Source organism: Sceloporus occidentalis, unplaced genomic scaffold (genome assembly GCF_023333645.1).
Source record: "Sceloporus occidentalis isolate IW3139 unplaced genomic scaffold, rSceOcc1.0.p SCAF_323, whole genome shotgun sequence".
In the NCBI taxonomy this organism is placed as follows: domain Eukaryota; kingdom Metazoa; phylum Chordata; class Lepidosauria; order Squamata; family Phrynosomatidae; genus Sceloporus; species Sceloporus occidentalis.
Genome location: NW_028317303.1, coordinates 180,760 through 202,805, shown reverse-complemented (window position 1 = coordinate 202,805; position 22,046 = coordinate 180,760). Strand labels below are relative to the sequence as shown.

General features: G+C 42.8%; 1 pseudogene; it reads right to left on the bottom strand.

The window, feature by feature from the left end:
• The window catches only part of LOC149274574 (myomegalin-like), a 73,910-nt pseudogene extending 53,502 nt beyond the window's left edge, over positions 1–20,408 (bottom strand).
• Positions 20,409–22,046: the final 1,638 nt, after the last annotated feature.

The following is a 22,046-nucleotide window of genomic DNA, read 5'->3' as shown; positions in this document are numbered from 1 at the left end:
CTTGATGTTTTACTGTGGTTATTGGTTTCCCTAAGTTTATTTGTTCTGTCCCTGGGTTATCTCTCTACCTCTCTGCATTTCTCACTTCCAGACCTATTATTTACGACACCCCATTCAACCCCCCCCCCTTCTCTTATACCATCACTTGTTTTAAGTTGCAACCTCTATCATGTTGATTAGTATTGCTTCAGACCTGATGAAGAGAGGATAACTCTCGAAAGCTTGTCTTTTTAATATTATGTTAGTCCAATAAAAAAGGTATCACCGCATACTCTGCAATACTCTATTTTTTGACATTGTGTCTACTGGACTAATACGGCTTCACCCTTTTACATACATACATATATATATATATAAATGTAGCAAAGGCTTTTAATAGTTTTTGTCAGATGAGCCACCACCTTGATCACAAAGTTAATTCATGACACACATTCTAAAATAACAAATGCAGACCAGGCCCTGCCAATTTTACAAAGACCTCATAATACAGAGAAATTCAATTTCAGGCTTGTGCCTCTTAGTGTCATAAACATCTGAATAAACTGAAAATGAAAAACCAATCTGGACCTGATCATATCCGAGCAATGTTGCTAAAGCTCAGTGTGCCAGCAACTGCCCAATCTGTCAATTGCTATTTTATTTTATTTGGCCAAGGCTTTTGACAATGTAGACCAAGGAGTTAAAACTTAAAAACTCAGGCATTTGTGATTATCCACAAATCTGGCTGCAATGATATTTATATTTATCAGATCAATCACAATATGTGTCCATAGCTGACCGCCCCTCAATCCCTCTTCCCAGTCATGGTGTACCCCAAGGCTCTATACTCAGCCCCTGCTATTCACATTATTCATATATGACCTTCCCAACATCTTCAAAGCCCCAGCTAGATGCTCTGTTCATAGATAAATCCTGCCTCAGGCCCACACTAAGGAAACACATGGTACCACAAATGCTAATGCCAATTATTTAATATGAAGATGTAGTGTATTCATCTCTACCTTCATAAACTTACTATATTGTTTAACTCATTCTACTCCTTTGTGCTACAATGTAATTACATAGCCCACCATTGTGATATGTTAAACTGGCTTCTGCTGGAATCCAAATGCACACCCTTAACCTTTCCAGCCTTGTGTTTAAAAGCTTTTCTGGGAAGCGCCCACCTTACCTGAGTAGAGTGCTCTCTTCAGCTAATCCCTCGTTTTATAACCTCAAATCAAGCACTTTATTTAATATTCCACAATAAAAAAAGGAAGTGGCTCAATACTCGTATTCCGTTACTATGGAATAACCTCCCGAAGCAAATGTGAACATTGAGAGCTGTCTTTCAATATTTAAGCTTGTATATTAGAGAGTGTAAAAATTGATTTGTGACTGATGGCATCCAAAGGCATGCAAATGATATTGACAGTAAAATAGCATTTACTATACAGATGAAGGTGGTCCCTTGAATAAAATGACCTTTAATTTATGGTTCTATGATCCAGTGTTGAACCTTCACAAACACTTCCTCCTGTTTAAAGTTTGAGTCGTCTATTTAAATAAATTTATTCATGAGCATAAAAAGAAAATTTATTTTTCTAGAGCTCTCCTGACTTTTTTTTATTTATTTTTTTAACATTTTGATACATGTTATACATGTAGCCTCTTTCTAAGCAAAGTTTTTTTTCTTAATATATCACTTAATTAACAAATGTAAGGTTTGCACAAAAAAGGAGAAAAATATGTATGGCATTTATTACACGAAAGTGTGTAACAGTTCTAATTTTAACTTGAAGAACCAGACTGTTATCACTGGCTGACAGAAATAGGAATCATTTATCCTATGCTTCTCATTCCCACTATAAAGTTGTCATTGTTGCTGGCAGCATATTCAATACTATCAATGTTTTTACATACTCTAGGTTTTGCATGACATTGTACAAAACTAAATGAAAGATTGTGTCTCATTGTTGACAAAACAAAATAAACACAGTGGAAAACAGACTTGGGCACTGGCCAACTCTTCGTGTTTGTGGTGGAAAAAATCTTTGTATTCCACGTATATTCGCCTGTTCCTGTGTTTGGTTCAGGCGAATATTCCTGTACATTCTTTGTGTTTTGTTTTTTTTTCTTTGATTTTTGCCATTTTTTGTAGAAGGGGTTAACACGTGGTTAACGCGGTACCCACTACGCAGCAACTTTGGCGCCAGGGTTTTAAATGTCCGTATGAGCAACTCTATTGGTCGCCGGCAGGGGCCTCCTCTGCCGTCAACCAATGAAGTGCACCTGTACTTGGCCTGTCTCCCCACTCCAAGAGTTAAAGGTGTTAAACTCCGTGAACCTACGGATTTCTGCTCCCGTTAACTCCTGCAATGCTGCATAGATAAGGTAGGCTAGATGGCGAATGGACCAGGGAGATTACTAAACGAACATGAAGATTCTTCATGTTGGGTGTCTTCGTCTTCATCTACGTTTTGCCGCCACTATGTTCATATGCTCGCTATTCGCGCTGAACAACGAAAACGCACCCTTCTTGTTCGTTTTAATGTTCACCCATATACGAACGCACAAGTCTAACGGAAACACATCTAGCATTAAAACTGCAGCATTCATAAAACACTCTTGAAACACAAAATGTCGCAAGGAAGAGGATTGAGAGAGAGAGATCTGTAGTGTTAACCGCTTGCTTGCCACTTAGACATTTTGCATTGTTCTACCTATAGAAATCTTATATCACTCTTACTGAAGATTATTAAAAGTAAAGTTTTAATTCAATTTATTTTATTTAGGGTTGCTAGGATCTATGTCAATTCAATCCGTGGTTATATTTAGTCTTTTTTTTCTGCCTCATGCAAGAGACTTCTTGCAGTCCCTTTTCTCTTCGACCCTCCTTTTCTGTCCCCTTGATTCTCGTATGCAGGGCTGGCCTGACAATGGACAGTGGGGCAACCGCTCCAGGCGGCACTTTTGAAGGGGCGGCACTTTGCCCCAAGCCCTTTTTTTTTTTAAAGTGAAAGAGAGAGAGAGTGGTTTTCGCTTACCAAGCTGTCAGTACCTGCTCGGTGCCCCTCTCTCTCTCCTCTGCGGCGAGTCTCCCTGTTCAGTCTCGGTGCCGGCTTTTAATGCTGAGTGCCGGAAGATTACCTCATTTCCGGTACTCAGCATTACAAACCGGCACCGAGACCGAACAGAGAGACTCGCCGCAGGACTGCTGAAAGGTAAGTACAAGGGGGGGGGGGGGGGGAAGGGTAGATAATGGGGGGGGCGGCAGGGACGGAGGGAGAGGAAGGGTAGATAAGGGGCGGCATTTTAAAATTCGCCCCAGGCGGCATTTTGCCTGCTCGTATGACTTATTTTGCATCTCTTTTGTGCCTTTTCTTCTGTGTTTTTCAAGTCCCTCTCCCTCTCGCTAAGTCTTCTATGAGAGACAGTATCAAATGCCTCACTGAAATCCAGATAGGCTATATCTACCTCTCACTGGTCTATTTTAGTTACCCAGTCAAAAAACAAGTTAGTTTGACGAGATCTCCCTTCAGTAAAACAATGCTGTTTCTGATCTTCAAACCATTTTCATCCAGGTATTTAACGATCCTTTCCTTTAGCATGGTTTCTATTAATTTCCCAACTACTAATAGACTTCTGATATGTAGTTGGTCAAGTCTAAACAACAATTTCTAACTTAATCTTCTGAAACTACTCCTTTCAATAGTGACTAGTTAGTGACCGTATTTGCCCGATTAAAGGCAGCACTTTCCCCCCCTCCCACTTTAAGTCTTTAAAGTGGGGGTGCGGCCTATAATCGTAGTTTAGCGCAGGGATGCGCAATTCATATCGCCTGACGCCCAGAGCACGCAGCGCTGGGCGCCGGGCAGGTGTTTTTTTTTCCCTTTGCATTTAGCCCTGCTGTGGGCAAGCAGCAGGGTTAGGATCCTCCTCTCTACCAGGGCTTCTATGATATGCTTTATGCCCCCCCCTGCAATATTGAGGGGCATAAAGCATATCAAGGGGAGCAGCGTGTTATATGTAAGGGGGCATATCTGTGGGGGAAGAGTGGCATATCAGCAGAGCAGAATGGCATATCTGGGGGGTACAGTGGCATACCAAGGGGGCAGAGGGACATATCTATAAGTAAGGTGCATTATGAATTAAGGGGGGCTTAAAATGTTTTCTGTTTGTAAATAACATATGCTGTATAATAGATACCAAAAATGTTAAGATACATGTATTCCTGTTCATTAGATAAAATACGGTTTTACAGTTCCACTAATGTGTATTTTTTTCTTAAAAAATTTTTTTTTCTTTAAAATAGCACCAAACTTTAACCCCTTAACGACAAAGCCCATACATGTACGTGCTTGCAGTGCAACGTGATAACGACAATGCCTGTACATGTACGGGCTGCCGTTAAATAACTGCATCGCCGGCTTTGCAGCGTCCACGGAAGCCTCACAATCTAATCTAAACGGCCACTGCGTGCTGATGCGGCCAGCCGGCACTACTTTAATTCTTTTAAAAAAAAAAAAAAGTAGCTCTGGCCGGCGGGATCAGCACGCATCGCCAGTTTAGATTTACATTTCCAGCAATCTGATGGCCGCCTACTGATGATGAGACTGAGAGCAGGGTGAGGGGTGAAAGCTCCGCCCACTCACATTCAGACTGCTGGAGCTACCAGACGAAGGAGGACAAGATGAAAAAGATGAAGAAGTAGAAAGTCAGTAAACTAATTTATTTTTTGTACAAACTGTATAATATTTTTTTGTATTTTTTTAAAAACAAAAACAATCGGTATGTGTGTGTATGTGTGTGTCTGTGGAGGACAAACAACATAATGCTTTTTAAAATTATGAATTATTTTTAAATGATTAAACAAAAAAAGAAATCTCTGTGTCTGTATGTGTCTACAAGTTCAGCTCCCCAGTGCCACCTCTGTCCCCTTTCAGCCCCCCATGTAATCTCTGTCCCCAATGAGCCCCTCCCAGTGCCACCCCTGTCCCCATTCAGCTCCCCAGTGTCACCTCTGTCCCCACTCCGGAGGCAGAGTGCCCCATGATATGCCTTTTAACCCCCTTTATGCCACTCTGTCTCCAGAAATGCCTTTTAACCCTCTATATGCCACCCTGCCTCTAGAAATGCCTTATACCCCCTTATATGCCACTCTGCCCCATGATATGCCTTTTAACCCCTATCATATGCTGGTATTTTAACCCTTTCCATGCACTAATTATACAACCACACTTTGTCAAACTTTGTAATAGTAATTTTTTTTTTTTTCCACACGAATTGTAATTTAGTTATAAATATAAAGGTCCTGGTATATGTCACTGTCAAACAACACCCCAATATGTGTTCAGCAACATCTCCTGAGTATGGTGATACCCCACATGCATAGGTTTGTCAGATTGTTTGGCTGGTAAAAGGCTACTTTTGGGACATGCGTAATTCAGGCGGTCATTTGGCCTCTATCTCCTCTTTGGAACATCTTTGAAGCCGACTACTTTAATTTACCCCATCAAACCATATATTTTTGAAAACTACACACCCCAAGGTATTTCAAATGCTGGTATTTTAACCCTTTTATGCATGAGATTCTACCACCTGCCTTTGCCAAAATTTAATTTTTTATTTTTTTTCCACACAAATTGTACTTCAGGAATTAATTCATAACTCCTGGTATGCGTCAAAAGTATTTGAAGTGCTTTTATTTTAACTCTTTCTATGTTGAGAATTTTGAGATACACATTTTGCTGGTACTGGATGGTTCCTCTGGTGACATCACTGCATAATTATTTTTAAATGTTAGCACATTTTTTATTTTTTTTTTATATTTTTTGAATATTTTACTAATCACATTGTGATTAGAAAGCTGGGATCCATTGACTTGCATGGTTGAGTACCTGTATTCAACCTGCAAGTGGAGCCAGAGTTCTCTAGAGGATCTGGAGACCATCTAGCAAACTTTTTCAACTTCATTGTTTTTTGTTTTTTTTTGTTTGTTTTTTTTACAGGGCGGCCGCCATCTTGTGGATGGTAAAGATCACTGGCAGTGGCGGCTGTGACCGCTCTCCGGAGCAGTCACAGCCCGTCCTAAGGTAAGTGGTGTCGCTGAATGCCTCCTGATCGAGGCATTCCAGCGGCACCATTTAAGTTTAGGAGGTGATCATTGCTCGCCTCCTAAACACTTAAAACGGGCGTCCACCGCCATACAATGTATGGCGGATGTTGACGCCCCAGGGAGGGGTATTAAGGGTCTTAATCCAAAAGGTCTCACGTTGAAGCAATAACTTGGCCCTGTCACCTCCTCTTCTCAAGGGGGGGGACCATATCAATGGCTACAAAGCGTAAAGAGTTCAAGTGATGTTTCTCGCTCAAAAAATGTTTAGCCACTGGCTTATCAGTTGTTCCATCTCGGTACGCTGTATTGATAGCTGACCGGTGTCCCCGGATTCTGTCCCGTAATGTCAAGTCCGTTTTTCCAATATAGCAGAGGCCACACGGGCATGTGATTTTATATACAACAAACTCTGATTTACAGGTGATATGATGATTAATGTCAAACTGCTTATTTGTATGTGGATGTTGAAATGATTTAGTTTGAATCATGTGGCCGCAGGTAACGCAGCCACTGCATTTATAGCATCCTTTTCGAGCCGGAAGTTTAGCCAACCAATTAGTATCATAACAGTGAATAGGATCAGAGGAAATGACTATATCTCTAATGCTTCTGCCTTTCGAATAGCTCATTTTCGGTCGCTTTTTGAATGATAAAGGAAGGCTTCTATCGTTTATTACCAGATTCCAGTTGGTTATAATGCCATCTGAGATATCTTTTGAAGCCATGGTGTATCGCATATTGTACGTCAATCTGTCAGAGCTTTTTTGTCCGATAATTTGAGTAGAGATATTGTCCTGGCCCATTGTCTTTCTAGCTCTAGTTAAACATTTTCTTAGTAAATTCTGCTCATATCCACGATGTAGGAATTTGCTGTCCATCTCCCTTAACTGTTGTTCCGTGTTGTCAATATTAAAATTATTTCGCAATACCCGCAGGAAATGTGCATAGGGGATGGATTTAAACACATGAGGAGGATGACAGCTTTGTCTGTGGAGTAATGTGTTTCGATCAGTAGGTTTTTTAAATAATGAAAAATGTAGTTGACGTTCAGAGATGGAGATCCTCAAATCAAGAAAATTAATAAAATCCATATTGCATTCTGATGTCATCTCAAAAGATATCTCAGATGGCATTAGAACCAACTGGAATCTGGTAATAAACAATAGAAGCCTTCCTTTATCATTCAAAAAACGACCGAAAATTAGCTATTCGAAAGGCAGAAGCATTAGAGATATACCGTATTGGCTCGAATATAGGCCGCACTTTTTCCCCCACTTTAAGTCTTTAAAGTGGGGGTGCGGCCTATATTCGGGGTCTAGCGCCCGACGCCCGGGACATGCAGTCCCGGGCGCCGGGCAGGCAGCGGGGTTAGGATACAGATCCCCCGCAGCGGTGCAGGGGACCTGCATCCTACTCCCCGATACGCTCAGACAGCCTCCCCTGCCAGCACTTCCCACGGGAAGGTTGTCTGAGCGCATCGTGCGGACGATGCGTTTTACCTCTGCCCCCCCCGACTTACCGGAGCAGACTCCCGAGTGTCTTGCGGGACCGGCGGGGGACATCTACGCAATACGCGTATACAACTTCCGGTGCCGGCACATCCGCTGAGTGCCGGCACCAGAAGTTGTATACGCGTATTGCGTAGATGTCCCCCGCCGGCCCCGCAAGACACCCGGGAGTCTGCTCCGGTAAGTCGGTGGGGGGGGCAGAGGAGGACAGTGGCAGCATATTCCGGGGGGGGGGGGGGAGGACAGTGGCAGCATATCTCGGGGAGGGAGGACAGTGGTAGCATATTTTGGGGGGGGAGGAGGACAGTGGTAGCATATCTCGGGGGGGAGGAGGATAGTGGCAGCATATCTCGGGGGGGGGAAGACAGTGGTAGCATATCTCGGGGAGGGAGGACAGTGGCAGCATATCTCGGGGGGGGAGACAGAGTGGCAGCATGTTTTTTTGGTGCTTTTTTAAAGAAAAAAACTTTTTCTTTAAAAAAGCACCAAACTTTTAGGGTGCGGCCTATATACGGGGGCGGCCTATATCCGAGCCAATACGGTAGTAGTTTCCTCTGATCCTATTCACTGTTATGATACTAATTGGTTGGCTAAACTTCCGGCTCGAAAAGGATGCTATAAATGCAGTAGCTATGTTACCTGCGGCCACATGATTCAAACTAAGGCTTGAGAAAGACCTGTGCGTCGAAACGTTGCCTGTGTGAAATAAACTCACCTTATCATTTGAGTGCTGAGCCTTTGCTTCTCTCTTTTGTTTATGTCATTTCACATGACCAAGGGAATTCAATGTATTAAACAGAACGGTTTTAGGTTCCGCTTGATGCATGGGGGATGTTTTACTAGGTACACATTATGTGTAATTGGGGATATGCACATGTTGTTCTGGTGATTCCAGTCTTCATTCCCACATGATGATCGTTTGAGAGGTGGGGAAGCCACTCCTGTTGTTAATCACATTAATCACTGTACTGCATAAATTGTTTCAGTTTGCCACACAGCACTTGTCTTGAGAAAGGAGTATATCTGGTTTATGCCTCTGCAGGCGTTGAGAAGAAAATAATTTCAGTTTTTTTTTTATGTGGGATGGTTATTTCTTAGAATTCCTCTGACATTCTTGCGTTCTGGTGAAGGTTTTTTCGACTTTATGTAGAGGGTTAATCCCGCAGTGATATCAGGAAAGGCTTCTTCCAGGTTGTAAATTCAAAGCAAAGCTCACCCGCCACGTCAAGGCACACTCTCAATAGCGTGAGAACCTACTCTCACCTCCTACACAGTGGGCACAAAGCAGTTTATACTGTTACCAAAACCTTATTAATGTGTTAATAAATGAGCAGCCAACAGCCTCAAATATGTGTAAATGGCTAGTTCCAGGCTCAAATAATACAAATGTGTAAAACGAGGCATACCAAACAGGTGTGAGCATGCTGCAAACACAGTGTATTGGCTGTACAGTGTATACAAAAAAACAAACTGTCTGCGCTTCTCACACTAATAAAGTTGGCAACAAATATATAGACATAATACAAATGAGAGCTTTTGGTTATATGAATTGGCCTTCCCCCAAGGTTTTGGTAGCAGTATAAACTGCTTTGTGTGGCCACTATGTAGGAGGTGAGAGTAGGTTCTCACCCTATTGAGTGTGCCTTGATGTGGCGGGTGAGCTTTATTATGCTTTGGCCAATTCATATAACCAAAACCTCTCATCAACTAGCTTAGCACACTGACACTTTTCTTTTTCCAACTTTAACAGATAATTATTTAGAAACAAAACACAATGACATAAAAATAGGTTCTTAACTGGAATATATTCCATGTTAGGTGAAGTCAAATTTGGCATTGAACAGGGACATGACTAGCCCCATAGTATTATGAGTACTAGTTTATGACACTATAGGCTGGTCAATTCATCCGATTCAACCATTATACTGGTTTCCACTAGAACCACTGAACAATGTGATCAAGCTGAGACGAAAATGAAATGGAAAAGTCTAAGCTTTTAACCAACAAATCTAATTCCATGCTGAGTGATGATACATGATGCAGTTAATATGTGCATTTATATGCACTCATTAGGTCTCAGAATTATCAGAGCCTCTGAAGTCTCCAAATTTGTGGTCGCCAAATGCGGTGGTATTCCTAAATCTCACTCAAATGTGTCTACTTTAACAGATATTTAGAAACAAAACACAGTGACTTGCAAATAAGTTCATTATGGTCAGCAAAGCTGAGAGAAGAAAAGCAACAAATGTGTATAAATGTCCTATTGGCGCTCCATTACCCATGCCTCTCAATTGACCGCCTTTGTGAAGGACAGTCCAATGTGCAGAATTGTGTACACACACAGTTTTGCTTACCTCCCAAGCTTAACCCCCCCCCCCCAGCATCCTGATTCACCGGGGGGTAGAAGCGATACTGAGCATGCATTGATTGGTGTGCATGCACAGTAACGCTTACCTTGCAAGCCCTTCTTGCCAGGGGTAGATGTTGGGAGGTGTGATTACAGGATTCGGGACTACAATCCCGCAGTCCCATTGTATACTGAGAACTTACTACACGTGTGCATTTGCTTTCGTACAAACTTTTTTTTAATGAAAATTGCCTGTTTTGGGCGTTCATTGAAAAAACAAAATTAAGGCCATTCCAACCAAGCTGACGAAAACCAAATGGGCAAATCATGATGGACTATCAGAACCTTTTCCATTTGTCGCCACGTGCAGCCAGCACCATCACAAGCGGTTTTGGCGCACATTGATGAGGTAAAGTGGGAGGGACTGTGTATAGGAAGATGCTTATAAATGACTTATAGAAGTAGCCCAAAAAAAACAGGGGAAAGTCTAATTTATGGTAATGGGTGTGACTGATGGGTCCAACAACCTGTGGGAGTTTTTTCTTTTTTCAGTAACAGACTGATGAGAGTTGACAAGTTAGTTTAGCAGAGGCTGAGATTAATGCTCATTGCTCATATACAGCACTGCAAGTTAATTAATATTTTATTTTAGTGCAGAAAATGTACTGTTGTAGGGTGAATTGTAGAAGTTGTAGTGGCTACTGTAGTGTATTACAGGGACTGCAGCAGACATTTTCCGCTGTTTCTCAGAGTTTAGTTGATCAACACAGTTGCTACTAGCTACTATTCAAACTTTTTTATCTTTCTATCATATCATCTATTATTCTTCATTGATAAATATTGGTGACAATATGATATGTATAATATATATCGAGGAAATTAATTCCTGCTCATCTGCCAATGTCTGCCTCCCCAGGTCAAGTGCCCTAGTACTTTGACTGTTCTTTACTCTGGGAGAACATTTTTTTTTATTATTCTAAAATATTGTGTTGGAAATTCAGTCCTGCTCCTCTTTGACCGTTCTTAACTCTGGGGAAACCTTTCTTTAATGATTTTGACCAAAGCGATTTTGCTGACCATGCACACGTCTAGCACTTACCTCCCAAACTCTACCCCCCAGGTCCAGATTTGCCAGAGGTATGCTTACCTAATTAGCATCAAATATATTCCTATAGTGAACTGGTCCTTGAAGCATGGAGACCGTCAAAGACTCATCTTTCCATTTCAGAAAAATCAACCTTTCTTAAATCTAAAATCTTAATTTTACTGTGGTGCAATGCAACCTCGTTCTTTTTATCAAAGCACTGTGATTAATGATCACTGGACAGTGACATCCAAAATCAAGTCCCCATTTGTAAATATTAAATCTGTTACAGCTTCCTTGTTGGTTCTTCTACCAATTGCCACAAGACACAATCTCTATAAAGAATTTAGGATGTCTCTATTTTCTAGCTGACTCAGTCTATATCTTGGAGATTAATGTTCCCTATAATAATAATTATTATTATTATCCTTTATTTATATAGCGCCAACAGTTTACGCAGCGCTTAATACAATACATAAATTCAAGGGATATGACAAGACAAGAATTCACAGACTAAGACAAACCGATACATTTGGTGGAGAGAGCCCTGCTCGCAAGCTTACAATCTAGAGGGAAATGGGGTGAAAAACATAAGGCATAGAGAAAGGGTGAGAGGTATTGTGGTGGTTGTATCGATGACAAGGAAGTTCTAGTATGCTTCTCTGAAGAAGTGGGTTTTTAGATGTTTCTTGAATGTTGGGAGGGAGGGAGAATGCTGAAGATTCCAGAGATATGGGGCAGCTCGAGTGAAATCTTGTAGACGGGAAAAGGAAGAGGTGATGAGTGAGGAGGAGAGCCTTAGCCCATGGGAGGAACGTAGGGATCGAGTAGCAGAGTATTTGCTAATGAGGTCAGAAATGTACGGAGGAGCAGTATTATGGATGGTCTTATATGTCAGTACCAGGATCATAAATTTTTTTTTTCTCTTTCTCTTCTTCTCTCTCTCCTACACGCTCACCCCTGCTCCCCCCCTAGCCTTATCTGTGCAGTATATGCCACTATTTACTATTTACGACCCTCTTAGTTTTTTGTCTGCAAATTCTCTACCGTGTTGTTTTAACCCCTGTTTTAACCCTGTATCAGAACATGTACTGGTCAGTTTTAAACTGTGTTTTTCACTTGCTTGGTCAGAAATGCTTTTGACTTGATAAAGGGAGGACTCCCGAAAGCTTGTCTATTATTTTAAATACTGTTAGTCCAATAAAAAAGGTATTACAAGATTCTGCAACATTCTGTTTTTTTGCATTCTTATACACTGGACTAATACGGCTACCCCAAACTACATTACTATGTGAGCTTCAAAGGAACAGAATGAGAGGGAGGGAGGGCTTGGTATATTCTGGAAGGTGCAGTGAGGTGAGCGAAGGATGCCTACACCACCACCCTTTCTGCCATCAGGCCTAGGAGTGTGGCTGAAGTGTAGTCCTCCGAAGGAGAGTGCAGCAGAAGCAGTAGTGTCATGGGAGGGGATCCAGGTTTCAGTAAGAGCTAGGAGGTTAAAAGCATGGGATAGAAAAAGGTCATGTATACAAGCAAGTTTGTTGCATACCGAGCGGGCATTCCATAGGGCACAAAGGGCACAAAGACGGTAGCTTATGGTTGGAGATGATAGGAATAAGATTGGTTAGGTTGAGCATGTTGATTGAGTTTGCTGGTTTAGAGTGATAGGAATAGGGAAGACTATGTGGGGGACAGGAGTAGTACAGCAAATATAGGTAGGTTTCACATCTAAAGGTTTAGTGTAGAGGTACTGGGATAGCTTTGACGGCAGAGAGACGGGGAGGGATAGGATCTGGAATGCTTTAATGGGGAGTACTGGGTAGTAAAGGGATCTACAGTTTGGTGCCCTCTACTGGCGTGTTCCAATAGAGCTGGTACTTAACTGTCTATATCAGGGGCGTCCAAGTTTTTTCTGCAGTGGGCCACTTCATCAGAATTGTATACGTCTGAGGGCCGCAGTCTTTTCTCACTGTGAGAAAATATGGCCTTTAATAAGATATGGGCCTAGAAAGTTTTGTGACTACAAATTCAGGATTCTGGATAAGTTAAAATTAAATAGTTTATTTATTTTAGGGATGCACTAAAATTAAAATTCTGGACCAAAACCGAAAATTCAGGGTTCACTTAGCCAAAACTGAAAATTACCCCCCCCACACACACACACACTTTTAATAAAAGTAAGTCACACACCAAAATTGTACAAAAAATTATATATATATTATGATTGTTAACTGCAATCTCAGGCATACCCAGATTCCAGCATTTACTGGTTGGCTGTACCAGTATTTTTTGTCCAACTTTAGTGTTAACCACACTTTTATTAAAAGTAACACACCACAATGTGTGACAAAAAAAATCAACAATATGACTTGACATGATAGGAGTGTGATTGCTAACAGCAAACACACTCTTTTTATACCCAGGCAACCAGTAAATGCTGGAACCTAGGCATGATGGGACTGTGATTGCTGCTAGCAATCACACTCCTATCATCCCAAGTCAGCCAGTACATGCTGGTACAGGGTGGCTGTAAGTGCAGACCCCATACTGCTGGCAGCATCAATACACAAGGGGGCAGCTCGCCAGGTTTCAGCATGTACTGGCTGACTTGGCATGATAGGAGTGTGAACAGCAATCACAGTCCCCTCATGCCTAGGTTCCAGCACTTACACATCCATGCTATCACACACACACAAATTCATTCATTCACAGATTCATTCCCTCACAGGCGTACTCATTCAAACAACCTCTCCCACTCCCTTACCTTCACTACAGCTCTCGATGCCGCTCACAGCCTTCAGCAGGGGGCGCGGCCTCCCTCGTTCTCCCCACAGAGGAAGCAGAACTGGAGCAGGGAATAGACCCTCCCACAAGTAAGCAGCAGGGCTTGTGATCTTGGCTGCCGATCTCACGCGGGCCGCACCTCGAGGTCAGGCGGGCCGCATTTGGCCCGCGGGCCGCATGTTGGATGCCCCTGGTCTATATATTAGAACACCACTGGGGCGGGTGGGAGAGGGGCAGGGAGGGCGAAAAACCCCAGTTGATTGTGGGGAACATGAAGGTGGGGAACATGAAGATGTTAATCATCTTCTAATAATCTGAGTTATTTCAGACAGTCAACCCTATCTGCTTGTCTTGGGGGTATACATATACTAAACAACCACTTTCTTTCCAAGTTCCATAGTTACCCAAGATGTCTCTAGGCTCTCCTCCTTACCTTTATCAAATTAACCTTTAAGCTATGTACTAGACTAGGCCAGCCATCAAACCTAGACAAAACGGCAGCTCCACTGCAGGACCTAACACCCTGTAGAAGGCCCCGGTTGGAGTCCGAGCTTCAAAGGACAAATTTATCTCACAAGACCTTTTGGCACCACATGACTGTACAATCAAATTAACCCCTCTCATACTGAAATTGGCCATACCATCTCTACCAAGTAGCAAGTCCATGTATGCACTACACAAGTTGGTGTGACACCTCCCCCAAATAAGATGGTGGCCCAGAGATTAAGCCACAAGCTTATCTCTGCGCCTACCTACTCTTTCCCTGGGTAACAGTTTCCGGCTAAGATAAAGTATTTCTTTGGGAAAACCCACCCTACAGAAGGTACTTTTCAAAGCATCGGCTACGTTGTCTGCTCTGTTACAGGATAAGGCCATGGTCTCAGGGTACCCAGGGGCATAGTCCATCCCCTTAGTAACAGATTGGTTCTCCATGCGGCTCGGTATAGCTACAAGCCCCAACAAATCTACTTGATGGGTAGCTAGGGTGTCTTGCCCTGGCTTCCCAAACCATGTAGGCACTATGTGAGGGATAACAGAATAGTCACCAGTTTCACCCTCTCCCTTGTGTCCTGACTTCGTAGTCCCACAGAATATGGGCACAGGTGCACAAAAGCCCTCTCTTTGTCCCCTATTCTGCTGCCAGGTTACCACAGCTATGGTTGAAACATCTGTCACTCCACCTGTTCCACTCCAAGGAGGCATACATACAGTACCCTGGGAACCAGTTAATCCTGACACAGAGGAACACTCACTCACCCTCTGCTCTTCTTCACAGGGTGGCCCCCTCACATTTTCACACAGCACCTCAAACATCCCTGGTTCTGGCACAGAGTCACTCTGCCCTCCCTCCCAGTGATGCGAAAACTTCAAGTTCTCAAACGGCACCTCAAACATTCTGGGATCTGGCACAGACGGACATTCACTCGTTCTCTGCCCTTCTTCACAGTCGGGTGGTCCTCTCACACTTTCACAAAACACCTCAGACATTCCTGGTTCTGGCACAGATTCAATCTGCCCTCCCTCCCAGTGATGCGAAACCTCCACATTCTCACACGGCAGCTCAGACACCCCTGGTTCTGGCACAGATTCGCTCTGCCCTCCCTCCCAGTGATGCAAAACCTCCACATTCTCACATGGTACCTCAGACACCCCTGGTTCTGGCACAGATTCGCTCTGCCCTCCCTCCCAGTGATGCAAAACCTCTACATTCTCACACGGCACCTCAGACATCCCTGGTTCTGGCACAGATTCGCTCTGCCCTCCCTCCCAGTGATGCAAAGCCTCCACATTCTTACACGGCACCTCAGACATCCCTGGTTCTGGCACAGATTCAATCTGCCCTCCCTCCCAGTGATGCGAAAACTTCACATTCTCACATGGTACCTCAGACACCCCTGGTTCTGGCACAGATTCGCTCTGCCCTCCCTCCCAGTGATGCGAAACCTCTACATGCTCACACGGCACCTCAGACATCCCTGGTTCTGGCACAGATTCGCTCTGCCCTCCCTCCCAGTGATGCAAAACCTCCACATTCTTACACGGCACCTCAGACATCCCTGGTTCTGGCACAGATTCAATCTGCCCTCCCTCCCAGTGATGCGAAACCTCCATATTCTCACATGGTACCTCAGACACCCCTGGTTCTGGCACAGATTCGCTCTGCCCTCCCTCCCAGTGATGCGAAACCTCTACATTCTTACACGGCACCTCAGACATCCCTGGTTCTGGCACAGATTCAATCTGCCCTCCCTCCCAGTGATGCGAAACCTTCACATTCTCCCACGGCACCTCAGACATTCTGGGTTCTAGTACAGGCAGACACGCACAACCTTTCTGCCCACTCTCCCCATGAGGCTGCCCTGGTACATTTTTATACACTGCCCTTTCTATGGTAGGGCCCCTAGAAGACCTGGATAAATCAAAAGTATCATCCTCCGGCATATATTTTGACAACAGCCTACCCAAATCAGTACCCAGTAACACATTAGTAGGAATGTTATCTGATACCCCCACATCTCTTACACCCTTCCCTGCTCCCCAATCCAAAAATACTCGTGCCATTGGCACTGCATGACGTACTCCTCCAATTCCCCGCACTGTTAAGGTCTTGCCAGGAATAAAGTCCTCAGAGCTCACTAGCTCTGGACGCACAAGAGTCACTTCTGCCCCCGTGTCTCTGAGCACCACAGTTACCTTGTTTCCCACAGTGACAGGTTGCATATTCACATTGGGGGTGTTCTCAGCGCTGCAGACGAACAACACCGAAGATGGTGATTCTGAGGCGTGACCCACTCCTGTGGATGGCGTAGGATTTCTTTTCTCCGGGCAAGTAGCGCTAATGTGCCCCACTTTATTACAAATAAAACACCTGCGGCTATCCCCATACGTAGAAATGGCACTAGCTCCCCCTCTCCCTGAGGTAGAAACTGACGCAGAAGATGGTATAGTAGACTGGGTGATGGGAAGCCGTGGTGTAGCGGTCTTCCAGCTGGATGCTCCCGTAGAAAAACCTCTGCTCCGGTCCGATTGTGCTCGGTTGGCGGTGTGGAAATCAGCCAGCTCACCCGCTTCCAATGCTGTTTTGGGCTCCCGGTCCAGCAGCCATTCTTGTACATTGGCTGGGCACAGCTGCAAAAACTGTTCCTTGATGATCAGATCTTCCAAGCTTTCTAAGGTTGTAATGTCTAGACCTCTAATCCACTGCCGGAATGCCGTCGTCAGGTGTCCCACAACTGCAGTGTAGCTCTCGGTGGAACGCTTTTGCAAAGTCCGGAATTTCTTTCGGTACACCTCAGGGGTAAGGTTGTACCGTCTCTGCAGTGCAGCCTTAATTGCCTCATAGTCCTGGTCAGATTCTGCTGGTAGCTCTGCAAATGCTTCCAGTGCAGGACCTCTGAGACCAGGGGTGAGGTACTTTGCCCACTGGTCCTTTGGTAATTGGTACTGCCGGCAAACCTTTTCAAAACTGTGCAGAAAAACACCCAGATCCCCATCTTTGTCCAAAGTGGGAAAATTCTCTGCACGTGGTTTGGGTGCAGAAGAGTCTCTTGAAACCACACTGATAGGTGAGGCACTTAACCTCTCCAACTCTGCCAGTTTTAGTTCATGCTCTCTTGCCGCCTGGCGCTCTGCAGCTTCCCTCTCTCTCTCGGCCAGGCGCTCTGCAGTCTCTCTCTCAGCCTGGCGCTCTGCAGCTTCCCTCTCTTGATATTTAAGGATAAGCTGCAGTCTGAGGTTTGCATCTGTTGAGTCCACGTATTTGAAAACAGTTTGTAGTAAAGAGTCCAAGGGATCTCCAGATCTTGGCACGTCACCGACATCAGCTGCAGGTATCTCCCGTGTGACCATGCCTCCCTCAGAAGTGTTTGCAGCTTCACTTTGCGCTGCTTGTTGCATATCATAGTCCACAAGCGCTTGAATAAGTTCATCCTTTGATTTTCCCCGGATGGGAATACATTGTTCACGGCAACGTTGCTCCAGAGCACTCTTGGATTGTGTTTGGTATTCCATTTATCACACCGGCCCAAACAAATGATAGCAAAAGAAAAGAAAACAAAGAGGGGGGGGGACTGTTGAGGTGTAAATATACTAAGTATGCACTGAGTTCAGCCTTTGGAAATTGAGAAACAATTTCTTTTTGGTGTCTGAATTAGCAAATCCAGCAACACTGAAATCTGGTACCGAAAAAGATGGAAAAAATCTTTTTAACTATCCCACCGCTGCCACCAATTTGTCACGAACGCACTCTACTCCAAGCGTGCGCGTGACTTGGTTCTGGTGGTAAAAGGGTTAAAATTCACTATCTGTCTGCACTAGACCGGAAAAGTGATAAAAATACAAATATCCACCCTTAATACCACCCGCAATTAACTATAATGATATAAAAAATATCAAAATAACGCTGCCACCACCAAGACAATTTAGAAATGGGGTGTCTTGGTACCCCAAGTGAATCAGACTATAACAACCCACACAGTATATTTTAACACAAAAATTATGTGATTTAAAATTACCAATAAAACGGTCTCTTCAGGTAACGCGAGTCTTTACCAGACAAAGGCAGAACTTAATAAAGGAATATTTATTATGAATAAAAAAATCACAGTGCATACACAAAAAGATGATAAACAGATTATTTACACCAAACAGATAAAATAAAAAGGAGAAAATTACAGAAAACCTAACTACTCACTGAATGGTCAAGTAACAGTTTTTCTGTCCGTAGGGCTCCGGCAAGGAAAGATGGCGACTTACTCAAAATTAGATCTTGGCCCCTAGTAAGCACACTGACCAATCTTCTTTCACTAACTTTATACTCTTTCCCAGTTCATCTCGAGTTTCCAAGCCGGCCCAGAGGTGGTATAAGCGGAGGGAAGGTGTACCATAAGTGACCTCCCCCTTGTGTGGTGGAAACATATCAGTCCAAATAACTTATTTTCATTTTATCGTCCCTCCTGTGCTCGCCACAGTAATAATTTATGCGCTTATGAATTTCTTGTAAATTGTGAAGTCCATAGATATGTCACACTTGCTACATATGACTGAACATCATAGACTTCACAATTCCTTCCAAACCGTTTACGTTGCGCCGCCATGTTTGTACTCTTTTTGTAGGGTGCGCTTTCCTCGTTCTAGGTATGCACACAAGGAGGTATGATAATGAATATATGAGTTATTATTGATATGTGTTGGATATGACCTGGATATGAGATGGTTTTCCTGACTGCTAGTGGTCACTTAGCATATCAAAGAATCCAGTATCTATGAGGGGATACAGGCATATGGTCGTCTACATTTGAACCTAGACAAAACGGCAGCTCCACTGCAGGACCTAACACCCTGTAGAAGGCCCCGGTTGGAGTCCGAGCTTCAAAGGACAAATTTATCTCACAAGACCTTTTGGCACCACATGACTGTACAATCAAATTAACCCCTCTCATACTGAAATTGGCCATACCATCTCTACCAAGTAGCAAGTCCATGTATGTACTACACAAGTTGGTGTGACATGTGTGATAAAATGTTTGAATGGCAAACAAACCAGCCCTTCTGTAGCTGTGCATTACAACCACTGTCAACAAAGGTACTTTGGGTTTTTTTTTGACATTTTACCATTGCCTATCCAGTTTTCATGTTGCGTTTGCAACCAATAACCACAATAATTACATTGTGAGGTGCACTTGATAAAAGGCTACATAAGGTGGCAATTCCATTCATGGTGATCCAGTGACAAAGTAGCCCAAAGCACATTTAAAGGACATCATGCCCAATAACTTGTCCAAGACACATTAACACAACGGGAATGTACAGAAACACATAAAGGGCATACAGAAATGATTGGTGTAGAATGTTGAATAAAACACAATAAATCTTCAGAAAGTGGCACAACATCTTTGAATCAGAATTGCATCAGAAGTAATAGTCCCTGCCCACTTTTACAGCCCTCGCATAAAAGTCTCATACGTATGTTCAGTAATATAGACTGATTACCGTATTAAATGTTATGATGTTTAATTGTGTCACGAAAATTGCTCTCCAACACTGGTGTAAGCTTTGTGTAGACGGCTTAAAAAAAATAAAAAAAATAATGTTTCTTACAAAATGTTTTATATGCCTACTCATTTGATCTGACTTTTGAAATTTAGGTCAATGATAGTTGGCTGCATTAGGCAGGTTTCTGCACAATGATAAAAAATGTCAGATAGACAGCTGCAGATTTATACTACTATTCCATCAAATCAACTAAAATCTTAATTTATTTCAGGCTTACATTAGGATCTTATTGAATGAGGAATTATAATAACTACAGGATATAGAGATGAAGGGAAGGGGAGGATCACTGAAAATGTGCTTTAACAGTCTACTCAAAAATGGTGTATAACCATAGTATTAAAACCAAAGGTTAGTACTTGGATTGAAGCAATTTCAGAAAATGCATGTACTCACTCTTTTGTAAACATTATCACTGTTATCCTCATACTTTTGCTGAATCCGTTCTTCCAGGAAGTAGATCCGCAGTTTTAGGCTGAAATTTTCTTTCTTGAGGTCATTGAGATGCTGTGACAAAGTTCGGTAGCAGTTAGACATGATGTGTTGTCCATAGGGGCACATTTACCCCTTAATTAGTTCCACAACATAATATACTAAAAAGAAACTGTATATAAAATGTAGCTAATCTACAACATTCTAAAAACAAAAATAACTAAACGGCTATGAAATCATTATTGAAGGTCCCTTGCTCGTTTGGAGCTAGATTGTCATTACACTCTTGTGCAGTCAATTTGACTGGAGTGTGGTGAGACAGACCAGCTGCATTTCTTTTTTTACTTCAGGGAGCTATTTCTGAAATCTATGGCAGATGACAGTCCCAACTCCATTACAGGCACAAATGGTGAAAGCTGATACCAAGCACAAGGCTAGTGGTCTTAGGTTAAATGTGACATTCAGCACAACAGCTGTTCTGCTTGTGTGAAAATCAGTGCAATAAGTATATATTGTCTATTTATCTGTCTATTTTGTAATTTGAAATTTGAAATGTGTATGTATATTTATGTGTATATATATATACATACATATATATATATATATACACACATTTCAAATTTCAAAATAGACAGATAAATAGACAATATATACTTATTGCACTGATTTTCACACAAGCAGAACAGCTGTTGTCCTGAATGTCACATATATATATGTTAACTGCCCCCCCTTTTGACACTTGCAGTTTATTGAATTGTGAATAAAAAGAAAAGATATTCGACATGCCATATCAAATACATTGGCAATGCGATACCAGAATATTGAGCACATAGGTACAAAGCTGCAAGTATGGCATACATGGCAAATGGACAAGAAGGGCATATATAGGAAGATATCATAGATGTCCTAAGACCCATGCCGAATTGAAAAAAAAACGGAAAAAAAAACATAGGAAAGTACAGCTTACCCTAAGCGTCCCAGGTTAAGTAGATGAACAGAAAGGCAACAAAATAAATCAGGGAACAGATACAAATACTCCCAAGCCTTGTCCAAGAGCACTCTGTGTCATATATGCAGACAGATGCCAAAATCGCATCCAAAAAAAAGGGGGGGGGGACAGGGAACCAGAAAGGAGGGAAAAAAGGGGGGGTAAACCCTCGGGGCAATCACAAGGAACGCATAGCTTTCAGGGAATCTAAAAGGAGGACCCCTATAGACTCTAAGATAGAATTGGTCCCATCTCTCCCAGGTCAATTGAAAAATGTGTAAGCAATGTGCTCATAGGTAGACAAGGAATATAAAACCTCCTGTAACAAAGGAAGGGCAGGATTTTTCCATCTCCTAGCAACATAACTTTAGCTGCCAGCATGTCAGGAGGAAGCATTTCCAACAAGGCCACTGTAATGGAGGTAGGGATTAGAATTGGGAATAAGCGTTAATAAAAAACGTCTGTCCAGAAAGCACAGGGGGGAAACAGACAGGAAATGTTTAGAAAGTCTGTGAGGGCCATAGTACCACCTAAAAATGACCTTGTGATCTGTCTCAAAATGGGTAGCATTCTTAGACACATCTCTTTTCATTTCCAAGGCCTCGTACCACTCCTGTACGTCAAAATAACAGTTCAGTACGCTTTCCCAAGCCTCCATGTAGGGAAGTTTCAGATCAGTCTTTGCCAAATGTGCTGCTAATTGAACTTTGCCGGGTTTGGATAGATTTAGTGAGACGTATTTCTAAGTATGTAAT